We start from the raw sequence: 16,023 nt of genomic DNA on the forward strand, positions 1-16,023 counted from the left end.
ATGCCCTCCGGTTTCTCTATTGTCTTTAAAGAGCAATTTTGTGTACTCGGTCCATTCTGATTTCTTCTCATCCATATATATATATATATATATATATATATATATATATATATATATATATATATATATATATATATATATATATATATATATATATATATATATATATATATATATATATATATATATATATATATATATATATATATATATATATATATATATATATATATATATATATATATATATATATATATATATATATATATATATATATGAGTTCGGTCTATCGTGTCATGCGGGGAAGACGTGCTTCTGCGTTCTCCCTGCTACTACTCGCTTAAACCCGGCTATTGCACGAAATTAAATCTAAAAACTTAACCATGCACTCACTTATTTTACTAATTGCATCCTAGTATAATTTAAGTGTAAAAATAATCAGCAGATCGGTCGTAAAGCGTATTTATATCAGTGAATTCGTAAAATTTTGTCATATTAGTTTTTTTTTTTGTGTCTAAAATCTGTGCAAAGTCAATACGGCCGGGGTATATTCGTAATATCTCCCTACCTGAATACAAAAAAATAAGGTCCTTTCCCGTCAGTCAATAGTTTGTCCCACAGAAGCAATAAATCTTCCACATAATTGCTTCCAGCAAAATTTTTAACGAACTTTATTTAATAACAAGCAGAAACAGTGTTTCCCAACTGTCTATCAGTTCTTTTTCATATTTAAATTATATCAAAGTAATTCGTGTAATTTTATATTCTTTACTAAATTTATTATTAAAATATTAAATTGCAAACCGCACTCACACATATATAAATCCGTTGTCTCCAAAGAGGCGTCTCACGATAAAGATCTGTAAAAAAGTAGTATAACAATTGCTAATCTATTATTATCATAACTAACTACTTTCACTTACAAAGTAACCCTGTTAAATGGCATGTAATAACCCATAAGTGATCCAAGTGATACCTAGGATGACTATCTGTCAAAGCTGACCACAGAGAAGAGTCTATGGCGGTAAGAACTCACTCCTTGAATGGAAATCTCTCTCAAGTACCGCCTTTTTCTCAACACATCTTGGATAAATGCGAGAAAAATAATATCCAAACCTCCAACAAGGTAAGAGTGACGATGAATGATAGCTTAGCTAATAGAAACCTGTATTTAGCCACGTACAATGTAAGAACGTTATCGAGTGAAGGAAGTGTGCTTGCATTAGAGAATGAATTAGAAAGTATCAAATGGGATTTAGTAGGACTTAGCGAAGTAAGACGAAAACAGGAAAACCAAATAATCCTAAAAAGTGGTAACTGTCTCTACTGGAGAGGGCTACCAAATGGTAGAATAGGAGGAGTAGGGTTTCTTATCAATAAGAGAATAGAAAGAAATATTATAGAAATAAACGACATATCGGAACGTATATGCTATGTAGTATTAAGAATCTCGAGCAGGTACACTTGTCAAATCTTCCAAGTGTACGCCCCCACATCTAGCCACCCAGACGAGGAAATAGAAGACTTCTACGAAAAACTACAGGGCGCATACGATAATAGCCGCCACCACTTTAAAATAATAATGGGCGACTTTAACGCAAAAATAGGACAAAAGGCAAACACAGAAAGAGCAGTAGGCAATTTTGGTACCGGCCAAAGAAACGACAGAGGCGATCGCCTCATAGAATTCGCAGAACACAACAGGCTCTTTATCACTAATTCATTTTTCAGGAAAAACACCAACAATAAGTGGACTTGGGAGAGTCCTAAAGGAGACAGAAACGAAATCGATTTCATCCTAACAAATGCCCTGCACTCCGTTAAAGACGTTAGTGTTTTAAGTAAAGTAGATATAGGTAGCGATCACAGATTAGTCCGTGCCAGGATGGCCATTAATATAAATTGCGAACGTAGGAAATTAATAAAAGGATGCAGTAACTCTCCAGATTTCGCTCAACTAAGGTCTAGGAAAAAGGAATTCGAACTCGAACTTGGAAATCGATACGGGAAATTAAACCCAGAAGCAGACATCGAGGAATTGAACACTGTAATTAGTTCGGTTCTAGCCTCAACAGGTAAGAAATTAGTTGGACTCAGGAAACAGATTAAGCTAAGTAAAATTTCAGAGGAAACCAAAAATCTAATTAAGCATAAAAGGAAGTTAGATAGGGATAATAATAAGCAAGAATACAATCTAGTAAATAAGGAAATTAAGAAGAGAATAGTCAGGGATGTCAGGGATTTTAACAGCAAGCTAATAGAAAATACCATTAAGAATAACCGTAGTCTGAAAAAGTGCAAACAAGATCTTTTCTTAGGCAAAAACCAAATGATCGCAATCAGATCAGAGAGCGGAGTAATAATTAGGAATAGAGAAGAGATCATAGACAGAGTTTATACGTTCTATGCAAAACTTTACGAGAACAACAACGGTCAATTTCCCGCTCCGGAATCGACACACGGCCAAAGGGTTCCTGCAGTATTGCCTAGCGAAGTAGAGGCCGCGCTAAAAACTGCAAAAAACGGTAAAACCCCAGGAGAAGATAATATTCCCATTGACTTACTAAAATGTGGCGGCCCCCCCCTAATTAATATCTTAGCTAGGCTTTTCAGCAAATGCATCCAGAACCAAGCTATACCAGAAGGATGGAATAACGCAACTATCATTTTAATATACAAAAAAGGAGACAAAAGCGATATCAAGAACTACCGACCCATTAGTTTACTTTCAGCGGTCTACAAGCTCTTCACGAAGGTTATTACAGAAAGGCTGAAGAATATCCTCGACGAGAACCAACCTATAGAACAGGCAGGGTTTAGGGCAAATTTCAGCACAATGGACCACCTCCAAGTAGTTGGCGAACTAATCGAGCGCGCCAACGAATATCAACGGCCATTGTGCCTAGGTTTCGTCGATTATGAGAAAGCCTTCGATACAGTTAGTCATAATGCAGTACTTAACGCTCTACAAACACAGGGAGTGCCGGAACCCTATGTGGGACTGTTAGCTGCAATATATAAGAATGCCACAGCTTCGGTTAAAATTTTCTCAGGTACAGATAGATTTAGCATAGGAAAAGGAGTAAGACAAGGAGATACAATCTCGCCCAAGTTATTCAATGCGGTGCTTGAGGGAGTTTTCAGGAACTTGGATTGGGATACAGCCGGAGTAAGCATCAATGGTCGCTTTTTGAGTCACCTTCGGTTCGCAGACGATATAGTTTTAGTAGCTCGTGATTCAGCTGACCTACTTATCAGACTAACACAGCTGGACAGGGAGAGTAGAAAAGTAGGATTAAAAATTAACGTAGATAAGACTAAACTAATGTTCAATAGTTATTGCATGCCTGATAGCATCCCCTTAGATGATAAACCAGTAGAAGTAGTAAATAATTATTTATATTTAGGTCAAATAATTGACATGTCTGGTAGTAAAAATGAAGAGATAAAGAGACGTATGAAATTAGGATGGAGTGCATTTGGACGGATGAATGCTGTTTTTAAATCAAAAATGCCACTCTGCCTGAAGAAAAGGATCTTTGATCAATGCGTTTTGCCAGTGATGACGTATGGATGTGAAACTTGGACACTGAACGCCAAGATGCTAAATAAAATCCAATGCACTCAAAGAAGTATGGAACGCTGTATGCTTGGCATAACGAGGAAAGACAGAAAGCGGAACACGTGGGTGAGAAATATGACAAGGGTAGTGGACATAGTGGATAGAGTGAAGAGACTGAAATGGCAATGGGCGGGTCACGTAGCTAGGAGGATGGACGAAAGGTGGACAAAAGAAGTGCTTGAATGGTACCCGAGAGAAGGCAAAAGAGTAAAAGGAAGACCGCAAGGAAGATGGGTGAACGAAATTAGGAAAATGTGCGGAATGAGATGGATGAGTGTTGCGCAAAACAGAGACGAGTGGAAGCGTGTTGGAGAGGCCTTCATCCAGCAGTGGATGGCGAATGGCTGTAAATGATGATGATGATGATATATATATATATATATATATATATATATATATATATATATATATATATATATATATATATATATATATATATATTTTATTAAAATCATACGGATTTTGGATGAACCACATAAAAAATGATGTCAACCTTAATCTAAGGGCGTGAAAGGGTAACGATTATAGGACTAGGAGGGCGTATGGTATGCGGAAACATAAAATTACGCATGTTTTGACCCCGCATTTACGATTGTCTCCACATTCGGGCACTATCTTGGTAAAATGGCATCATATGGCCATCGGGATAAATGGGTTTTCCTTCCGTTTCCTCGCCCCGTCATCGGAAAAGCCTCCCCCTCTCCCACACAAACATGTACCGACGGGAAAATACATGCATAAGTTTCGATAGGCGGTGAAAAACACGAAGATTTTGCTACTCTTATATATGCGATCCTTTTTTTCCAATAGCGGGTCATATACATACATACACATATATATATATATATATATATATATATATATATATATATATATATATATATATATATATATATATATATATATATATATATATATATATATATATATATATATATATATATGTATGTATGTCAAATATACAAGTATAAAATTTCTGCAAATTTCATTTTTTTGCAAGTATATGAATAGTGTTGCTTTAATTCAAAACGCCATTTAATTACACGCACTTGTATTATTTGCACAGTGAATTATTCAATCATTCTACCACGTTTTTTTATAATTTATGATTCGTCTAAAAAATTTTTTATGATAAATAGTGAATGTACATACATATAAGCAATCATCCAATATAAATATACATATGTATTTGTATTTTTGTAATATTTAAGCATATTAAATCTTATGGAACAAAATTATAAAAAATGAACATACCGATGTGAAACTACCGAGCTGTATATATGTATATTATTTCAATTATTTCGGATACTATAAATTTTTTATGATTTTTTTTAAATCTTGTAAAATTTGAATGTATCTGAAGAATACTTATTATGCGTTTGATGAATTTTTTGCACATAAAAATCATTGCGATTAATAATATGTTTCATTCACTCAGCAGCTATCACACTTGAATAACATTTTTTTCAAAAATAATGTAATATTTAAAATTTAATATGAAAGAAAGAAAGTCTAATGAAACATTTTTTTATTGTTTTCAAATGACACTTTCGAAAAATGCAATTTCGATTTTCAAAGTAAATTATTCAATCATCGTACCACGTTTTTTTATAATTTATGATTCGTCTAAAAAATTTCAATTTATAAGAACAAGTCAACAGCTCTGTAATTTTCATCACGTATTATATGAATTTTGAATCACGAACCTACGAGAAGTTGAAGTTGATGCAAAATTTCTTCCCGTTGCATTAAAATGCAACGTTGCATATTGCATTTTTATAAAATGTATATTAAGATTTGACATATATTGTATAAAAGTTTATAAAATCAGATTAACTTCAAATTTATATCTGCAATAAATGCAATATGTACATGTGTATACACTGAAGCATTATCATCACACAAAAGGGGATTTTAAAACAGAACAGAGGGACAGATTTTAGATGTAAAGAAAACATCGGAATTATACTTACCTACATATGTACATAATATAGTATATTAGCGAATTGTGATTTAAAATATACCGCTACGAGATAAATATAATATATATACATACGTTTTTCACATTATTAGATTTTTTATTTATTTAAGAATACTTAGGAAAAGCGGCTTAGCAGATGAACCAAAGGGGTTTATTAGTACGTAGAGTTATACAAAAATAATATCAAATGAGATAAAATATAAAAAAATCAACAACTAAGAAACCTAAAAATAAACATAAATAACTAATAATAAAATAAACGATTAAAAAAAAAGAGAAAATACGAAAGATATACCGAAAAAAGGAAGAACTACAAAAAAAACATTTATTTAAAAAAGGATTTAGATACTACAAGCTACAAATTCATTGGATAGACTATTCCAAATTTTAACCGCTCAATTTGAAAAGAAGGATTCTCTAATTCCCATGAAGTAAATATCTATATTTTTGGAGTCTGAGAGTTTGACCTCTCAGACGATTGTTATTGTTAAACGTAAGAAGGTTTATCATAGGACAATTGTAATGGCTATTTAAAATTTTATAGATTTCAACTATATCACCTCTCATTTTTCTCGTCTCCAAAGTGGAAAAAGTCTTTTTTAATCTCATATCATATGGAAGTGATAAATTTTTATTTTTTTACATACTTATATATGTACATATATACCAGGAAAGCCTAACGGATAAACCCCAATGCGCCTTCCTGGCGAATTACAAACAATGCAGCATTTTATTACACAAGTCGCTGAATTTCGAGACATCTATGAATTTTAAACTTGTATGCATATAAAGACAATTTGAGTATGATTTATAACATAAATCATACTCAAATTGTCGTGACATAGTTTTTTAGCCAATTTAATAGAGGAACCGTTTCAACAATGAAATCAGAAAAATTGACAAACTCTGATAGGAAACGATCGACTTGGAGTCACAAATATCCAAGTCTGACTAGCAGCATTACAGATAATATACTCGGAATAATTTTTTTTCAATCGAAGCCAACTCACGGGATCGAACCCGGCGCCTCTCGGTGCTAGGTAAAAGTTCAACCACCGAGCCATGCTGTTGGATTTAAGTTCGGAATGCATTTTTGTAATTTAAAAAATACAGAGCTGTATATGTATTATTTAAATTACTTCGCATACTATAAATTTTGTCTTGACATATTATATGATTTTTTTTAAATCTTGTAAAATTTGAATGTATCTGAAGCATACTTATTATGCGTTTGATGAATTTTTTGCACATAAAAATCATTGCGATTAATAATATGTTTCATTAATTCAGCAGCTTTCATACTTTAATATCATACAACGTATTTTGGAAATTGTTGAAAAATAATGTAATATTTAAAATTTGAAAATTTAATATGAACGAAAGAAAGTCTAATGAAACACTTTTCTTTTGTTTTCAAATGACACTTTCGAAAAATGCAATTTCGATTCGATCTTCATTCAAACGGCCCGCTTTGTATTACGGAATCAATTAGGCTGTCGAAGAATGGAAATGGAAATTCAAAATGAAAAAATTCATCGACTTGGAATCGACACCGAAGAACCCAATAATGAGCAGCTCAATCGCTCGTGGCGTAATTAAAAAATAACGAATTCATTTCCAAATAACTTGTTATTGAATCTTAAATACTTAAGTCCACACCACACACACACACATATCTATACGTAGCGCAAAAAAGCATAAACATAAAAGTCATTTATAGAGGTCAAGTGCTCCCGTTAAAGTTCTGACTTGTTTACAGTCTCTGAAAACGACCGTTACTAATAGTAGACGGGTGAAATATTGCCAAAATTCATTTAGAAATACATACATACATATATACCAATTCTATATAAATAAAGCTACGGATATTAAGTAACCCGGTGATTTTATCTATCGATAAAATCGATACAGATTTGAAAAACAAATTAATTTACCTTTGCAAAGTATCTGCCGATTCTTTTCCAACACAGGTTGAATTAAATAATTTCAATTGTTTTATTTGAAAATTAAAAAAATGAACTTTACGTTATTTTATATAATAAATCAAATCAATAGCTTAGTAGTGTATATATAATATTTTTTATTTTTATTTTCAGCTTTCATAAAATGGTCCACGACGTGAATGATCGAGAGCATCTAATACGAGCCTGTATGTAAGTGATATTTTAACATACTATCGAATTTTTCCGATACTATCATATATCGATATGCGATATATGTGCGTTATCACGTTACATACGATTGTAAATTTATGTATGTGGATGTATTGTTGTTTAATTGGTGGCATAACGAAGTATAGACAAAATCGAATAAATTTACATTTGATTTGTGTGAAAAGATCGAGTTGTTTGTTCCGCAAATATTTCTCGAGGTGTCGTGTTTCTGTAGCAAATACACAATTGCAGACAATCCGATGACTCCTAATTATGTTTATTAGAGGGGTGATTTCAAACAAAAGCCCAAACAAATTTTCAATGTTTTCTCGGATGGTCGGAAGTTTTCGAATAATTAATGTGAAATTGAATATGTTTCGGTTTGGCATTATCATACATGATTTTCATTAGGTCGCGTATGTATAAATATCAAAATGTCTATCGATATTAATTGAGATGCGTTATTAAAATAAAATATTTAATAACAAAGTTACTTGATTGTTGAACGTTAATAAAATTTTCGCTTTTTTTATCTTTTTATCTTGAAAAGTATAATGAGGGAAGCCTGTAAGCTTCTTATCTTTTTTCTAGCAAAATTACAATGATACATGTATTTAACAATGAACTAAAACAATACATAAAGAGAAAAACATAAAAAAATTCGATTTTACTCTTAAGTGTAAAAGTAGGTACTACTTCCGGTTCAAATAAAATTTTTTTTAAAATATTAGAGTATAAAATTTATAATTTCTATTATATGTAAAAAAAATTCAGTCTGATTCGGTTATCGGCTTGGGAGATAATTGAATTCGAAAACTTAAAAAAAGAGGACACCTACATGGGTCTACGTGACGTGCTAGAATTTTAAATTACAGAAAACACAAATATCGGAAGGCGAAGATCGAAAATCGAAAGGTCTTAAGTCGAAAGATTAAAAAAATGGTGCATGGTAAACGGTACATACTCACGTACATACTCACTTAATTTGCGAGAGCAGGGTACAACAGGAACAAGAGGAACAGGCTTTTCCTCCCATATTCTGCGCGCGCACATTAATGTAAATTTGAAAAAAATTTACATCGTATCGATAAGAATTTCAGTAACTGATACTAAGTTTCAGTCCGATAGGACTAACGGTGTTAAAAAAATATTTTTCCCACATTTGTTCATGAAAACGTGATCAGTGATCGATTCTTAGTTCGAATCAGTCAAAATCTTGAGTTCGAATTTTCGCATGATCACAAAACGTCATCTATTGTTACTACGTACATAGATAAATTAAAAGTCTATACAATTATATATACCTTAGCTTCATAAAATTGGCAAATTTTAATTTGAATTGGTCTCAAATAAATAAAATATATCTACCTAATATAGCATTAATTTAAATATCAATATTTATCTATTAACTTCGAATAAAAGGGTTGAAAATTTGTTTGAGTATCTGGATTATAATACGTTTTTCGTAAATCAAATCAAATCTTAAGTATGTAACTGTATAATAAATTCAGAGCGGACTTTAGCCGACAATCTTTCCTGAAAGTATTATATTTGCCATAAACCAACATGATAAAAATTTTATAGTAACTTTGAATAATAAAAATTTAATCGTAACTTTTAAATCGTATCAAAGTCTTCAACTGACGTGAAATAGGGGTATTTTAGTGTATTCAAGAACATTTTTGAGAGCGTGAAAGGTCTTTTGAAAAATAACTTTTATAGGGACATAATAGGGTTATTACCATCATTGTGACCGATTTTATTACTAGAAATAAATTTGACCTCATATGCATACAAACCTATACAGTGTACATGTACATACGTATACATATATGTGGCTAACTTGTAATTGAAATTCAATTTAATAATTCTGTTCCGCTCCTGGTAAATATAATATACATATACATAAAGTCTACAAACATAAATTAATATCGATAAAAATTATTTCCAGCGTAAAAATATAATTTGTATTTTGTTTGATTGTTTGTATAGTATGTACTTATGTATATTTGATAGATTTTGATTTATTTTCAAATGTAGAAATATCAACTAATTCAAACGCTTACACGGCGTATAAATGTGTACTCACCTATTTCGAAAATTTCGTTTTAATATGCCATCTGTTGAATGCGCACACCTCTGTGTTGTGTTTGAACATTTTATTTCATTTCAAATGGTAATATTTACGTTATTATTTTGTTAAGTGTTTATATCTAAATTAAAAAAAAAAAAACATTGTCCAATTTGATTATGGTCCATGGGAAAATTTAAAAGTTCATTTTTCGGTCGTTAATTTTTTTTCGGCGTACAAATTCATAGGCAGTGTTTTTAGTCACAGGTATGGGTTTTATTTAAACGTCAGTTTTTGTTTTTAAAATGAAGTTTTATGTTAAAAGTTTGACAGTTAAGCGGCGGTGTGTATAGAGAACGCGTGTTACCCGCTCGGTGGCCCGTCGTAAACTGGTCCAATGCATTTCTGCTCCCCGTAGGCCGACTCATGTGGAAAATCGATGATGTACTGTCTCGGAAAAGCTGAAAAATAGAACGGTGTCGTAGATAAAATAATGTTAACTCGATGGACGACAGTTTGCCGTTAATGAAAAATTAATATTGCCGTCGGAAAGGCCTATAAAAGAATAACGAATTAGGACGCGCCTCGATTGGTTTGAATTGACGTGACTTTTCAAGTAAATGGTTTACTTTTAATTATAGACAGTCTGACGAAAAAGTACAAAGATTCATTATACTTCAGAATATGATTTATATTAATATGCATTTAATCTATAAAAACTTTATACGCAAACAGATGTATAAATGTATATTAATATGTTATTTATACAAGCTTAACATATTAAGCTGTAATGGTATACATATAAATGGAAACTCATGTTTGTTATAATACTGTTTGAATTAATTTTGATTGAAATGCTAATATTTATGTACTAAACATTCATACAATGTAAATATACATATGTATTTGTATATGTATGTATGTATATGTTATCGTCAAATTGTATTAACAGTTGTGATATATTATATCTGGCGTTTAGATAATTCATATTCGAATAAAAATTTGGTAGTAGATATATGTATGTTTCAACAGTTTGAATGGTCAGATTTTTTTGAATAAATGGTCAGTAGCCGTTAAAAAAATGTTGTGATTATATTTTACTGTACATATACATATATGTAGATAAAAATGAACGATTATTCAACCGCTTATTGTTTCAAGTATTTTTTTATTTATTTTATCTTTAATTTATACCAGGAAGTCAGGTAACAGGTAACCCCAATGCGCCTTCCTGGCCAGAAACATTGTACATTTGATATAAATATAAGTATTAGTCAAAGTACATAAATACATATCAATTAATATCCACAGAGACATATATACATATATGGTCATATTTGTAAATTTGCAGCATTTTAAACAATTTAGTGAAATTCAGTAAATACATATCAATTAACACCCACACAGACATTTATGGTCAAATTTGTAAATTTGCAGCATTTTATACAATTCAGCGAAATTCGAGATTGCTGAACACTCGAGATTTTGCGGGAAAATGGGTAAGGTTGCCGGTTTTTTGGAACCGTTTCAATTAAAATCAGATAAATGACAAACTCTGATAGGAAACGATAGACCTGGAGTCACAAATCCAAGGTCTGGTCGGCAGAAACCAGTGGGATTTGAACCCGTGACCACTCTGTTCAAAGCATTATATGCTAACCACTAGTCTATTCTGCTGGTTTTAACAAACAGTGGCCCAAAATATAACTTACTGATCATCTATTTACTGGCCAAATCAACTTAAGTTACAAACCAAATAAATACAGGCTATACACATGTATGTATAATATGTATATTAGCTTGTACAGTTTAGATTAATTTTACTGAATAATTTAGGATTCAACAATACGTTAATATAACTTGCTATTGCGAATTATGAAACGGAGTTTCATTTATCGATAGCAAGCATCGAAAGCCTAAAAAATGTTGTACCAAAAAAGTGAAAGCCTAAAGAAACTTCATAAAAAAGTGGATGAAAGAAACGGAATACAACGAATAACAAAATACATATTGACTGATTCTGACCAGGTAGATTGTTTATTTTTTATTTATTTATATAGGTAAGAACATTCACATACAATTGTTCAATAAGCATACATAAACAAACAGACCCAAATTACCATAATTTTTTACAATCTTATAAATATAATCGCCAAAATATAAATGGCAGTCGAAATTAAACTATATACTTAATAACTAATTAAACTATGAAACTAATGCATCATAAATTGGATTGTAAATCCATTGTGTCATATGAAATTCATACGTGAACTAGTCAAAATATATTTCAACTGGTATTACACTTTGGAATTAGATTGAAACATCGCTATGCTCAAATTGTGTTAATTTCTCTGCAATGCAAAAAATTAAAGCGTATTCGACTTGAATTTAAATCTATTTGGAGCACCTTCATTTAAGGGAGTAAAATACCCGTAGGTATTTGCTCATACTTGTGCGTGTCGTAGGTAGGTATGTATGTATGTATGTATCAGACGATTTAATCAGATTTTCCGACTCTCGACGAATTAAGTCCGCATTCAAGAATTTTTGACGCCTTTAAATCCAGTTGATTATACATTAAGAGTGTAATTTGCACACGTTGTATGTATTTATGTATAAAAAATTGAATGTCAGGATGAATACATATGTAGCTACGTGTAATAGAGTTGCCATTGGAAAATTTAATTAATTTTACTTCAGTACAATATTCTGAGTGTATATTTTTTAACACTTCAAAACTTACTTTGAACAGGTAGTAAATTTCTCAACGTTTCCGATGTAACTCGGAGCTGAATTAATTAAAGCGAATTACAGTCGAATCAGGTTGATGTTGAACTTAATCGCAAGAAAGTTTCTTTTTCGTGAAATATATACATATATATCAGTGGCGTGCCGTTCATGGATGCTGTGGATGTTTTCTGAATTTCATAGTTTTATTTCTCTGTCATTTATTTTTGATTACGTGATTATGATTTATATGATCTTTTGTCTGATCCAAAATTGTCATAAACGAACATCCCCGTTGAAAGGCCGTAGCCGTATGCTCGACCGATGCTTGTTTCACACCAAGCTCGTATCGCCTTAGATGCTGAAGTTCTCTACAAATCTTTTGCGCATGCGCACAAGTGAGCTGTCACTCTTGCGTATGCGCATAAGTGAGAAGACTCTACAGCCGTCTCGCTCACGCGACACTTGCTCTGGAAGCAAAATCTCCTTTTTCGTATGCATGGACTTGATTCGCTTTTTATGTATGGACTTTCGCTTGATTCGTTGATTGATATTTCGTACGTTACGTCCTAAGTTATTTACTTTTACTATTTTATTGGAATTTATTACGTCCTAAATTATTATTTATTATGGCCCTAAATATAGATAGCCAAAGTAACAATGCAAGTGGATTTATCGCCGTTGTTAAAAATAATTGCAATTTTTTAATTAAAAATGTACTAAAAAGGACATTTGCTTCTCTACCATATAAAGAAAAAGAGATTATTGTTAAGAGCCCAAAACCCACACCGATATTGAATATTCGTTCAATAAAAAACGACATCAAAGACATTGTAATAAATATAAATATGACAATGTTTAGAAGAATAAAATAAAATTTAAAAAAATAAACTGATCGTGTTTTGGACAGCACCCTCTGGTTGAAAAGTCACCGCACGCCACTGATATATACATATGTATGTATATACGTATGTATCTACGTGCTATATTCGAGTGGAAAATTCTTGAAATTCAATCCAGGGAAGCGGAATTATTGTCAATCAATAATATAAGAATTTAATCCGGAGATATTCTGGTTAATTATTAACATTTAGCGGCAGAGCAGGAGCTGCAAACATTTTGTCACAACAAAGGCTCCATTATGTGTGTCGCGAACTTAATTAATCGCCGAGTTAATTCTGGATAATTCGCGCGCTTCGTCTCAATTTGATTAATTCAATTTTGCACCGGTGCTGTGTTGGTGCGATGCGTGGAAATAATTGTCGGAAATAAAATTTGGTATGCACATACATACATATGTATGTATGTATGTGTGGTTGTATATTTTTATTATTTTATTTATTTCGTTTTTGGTGTGTTTATATATTGTACATAATATTTACATTAGCATATGTATTGTATGTATGTATGTATGTGCTTGTGAGTTCATTGTCTTGTTTATTCACGTGTATTGAGAGCATTTAAACGATTCTCATTGTATTATATTTCATGTTTTTATTTGTTTTGGATGGCAGGTGTATATTTTGCATATATTATATAATATAATATCTGGAAGACTGACCTTCAATCAATATAGAAGCCATACACAATATTAAAACGATTCTTTCAAATTTAATGTTGATTTAATTATTTTCAATTTTTACGTTTCTAACCGTACTTGACCAATAATAGGCTAGAAGTTTTATTTTGTTTTTTTTTTATTTAAATATATATGCATATGTATATCAGGAAGACTCCAATGCGCCTTCCTGGACAATTAATTACAAACAATTCAGCATTTTTTTATTATTACATAAATCACTGTACATATTTCCAGAAGCTGAAGAACCCGAATTAATTAATTAATTAATTAATTACAGAATTAGTCCATTGAGATATATGGATTTAGATTTTGTACATAATTTTTACAATTTATACACACAATAAATACAGAAGCTTTGTGACAACAGGAAAGATGATTTTTTGCCAATTTTGAGAAACCGTTTCAATAATGATCAGATGAAATTGGCAAATTCTGATAATAAACGATCGATTTGGAGTCACAAATACGTCCAAATCTAATAAGCAGTATGGCGGATCGAACCCACTGATCACTTGATGCTTAACTTACATGCTACCATTAAGCCATGCTGCTGGCTTAATGTATGTAATGCATGTAAAGCATTCATTAATTCTTCATTGTAAATCGCTTTTTTCTTTATATATTTTGTATTAAAAATGTGTATTTGTTTAAATTTACGTGGTTTTTTGCCTAGTTGGTTTTGCGTGGGAATTTCTATGGGGTTAAAAATAGTAATTTAGTCTGTTAGTTAGTTTTTAGAAAGTCATTTTTTATGAATTTTTTGCACTGAAAAAAGTAGAACCAGACATTTAATCATAACATTTGTGCCGTTTTAAATAATAGAATTGAATATTTAATGATAAAATATCACCAAAAACACTCTATGATGAGTTTTTCTCAGGATCGACAGTACAGATTGGGCGTGCGAAACTATATAATTATTTTTCACCATTGAACTATAAAAATCGATTGAAATTTCGATCGTTGAACAAACCGCGCAAAATGGCAAAGTTTCAAAATGATCGGAAGGCTGTAGGAATTTTAGCTCCATCGTTTGCGAAGTGAAACAGAAAAAAACCTAGTAAAAATTCCACGTACCACCCTGTTGTATTTATTTATCTTACAAGAGGCACATATCTTTGTAATTTCGTACCTTTACAACTTTGCCTACTATTAGGAAACATTCCATATAACCACTTGAAAAAACTGCATGCCATAAATAATATTCCGTTTGTTACAGACATTACTAACAAACTAACCAGTAGATTCTATGACAGAATCACTAATAACCATACTAACACACATCTGAAGAGTCTCGATGATTACAAAAAAATGTCTATACCCTTCAAGTATAAACACAGATTACCTAAACATAATCTGCTTTAGGTCATCGACTTTAGACAGTCTTTAATTAATATTATGTAATAGATGTATTATGAGCATTTATAAGAATAGGGTTTTGAGCTATTTTTCCTATTATGCTGTACATTAACATTAGAATAATATATTACTATGATTACTAACAAAATTAAATTAAAATCGTAAAATAGAAAATTATCAGTAGATCAGTAGCTATTAAATAGATATAATATGTATTGTGGACATAATTTTGTGATAATAAAAAGCATTTAAAAATCAAAAATCAAAAAGCAAATAACCAGCAGCATTGATCAGTGGTTAGTGTGTAATGATTTCAACTAAGTGGTCATGGGTTCCATCTCGTTACAGTTGGCCAAACCTTGGATATGTGACAGGTCGATCGTTTCCTATCAGAGTTTGCCAATTTAACTGATTTCAGTGTAACGGTTCCTACAAATTGGCAACCCTGTCCTATTTATCACAAAATTCAAATTTTCAGCATCTCGAATTAGTTGATTTATAACATGCAAAAATTCTTCTCAAATTTAT

At 31.4% G+C, this 16,023-nt stretch overlaps 1 protein-coding gene across 2 annotated transcripts in view; it reads right to left on the reverse strand.

Annotated features, from left to right (window-relative positions):
• The window catches only part of Dh44-R2 (Diuretic hormone 44 receptor 2), a 95,280-nt gene extending 85,062 nt beyond the window's left edge, over positions 1 to 10,218 (reverse strand). For both annotated transcript variants that reach the window (XM_077431015.1, XM_077431014.1), the window contains exon 1: positions 9,846 to 10,218. The gene's annotated coding sequence lies outside the window, so the exon portion shown is untranslated. The remainder of the gene's footprint in view (positions 1 to 9,845) is intronic.
• Between the last annotated feature and the right edge of the window lie 5,805 nt (positions 10,219 to 16,023).

Source organism: Arctopsyche grandis, chromosome 5 (genome assembly GCF_051622035.1).
Source record: "Arctopsyche grandis isolate Sample6627 chromosome 5, ASM5162203v2, whole genome shotgun sequence".
Classification (NCBI taxonomy): Eukaryota; Metazoa; Arthropoda; class Insecta; order Trichoptera; family Hydropsychidae; genus Arctopsyche; species Arctopsyche grandis.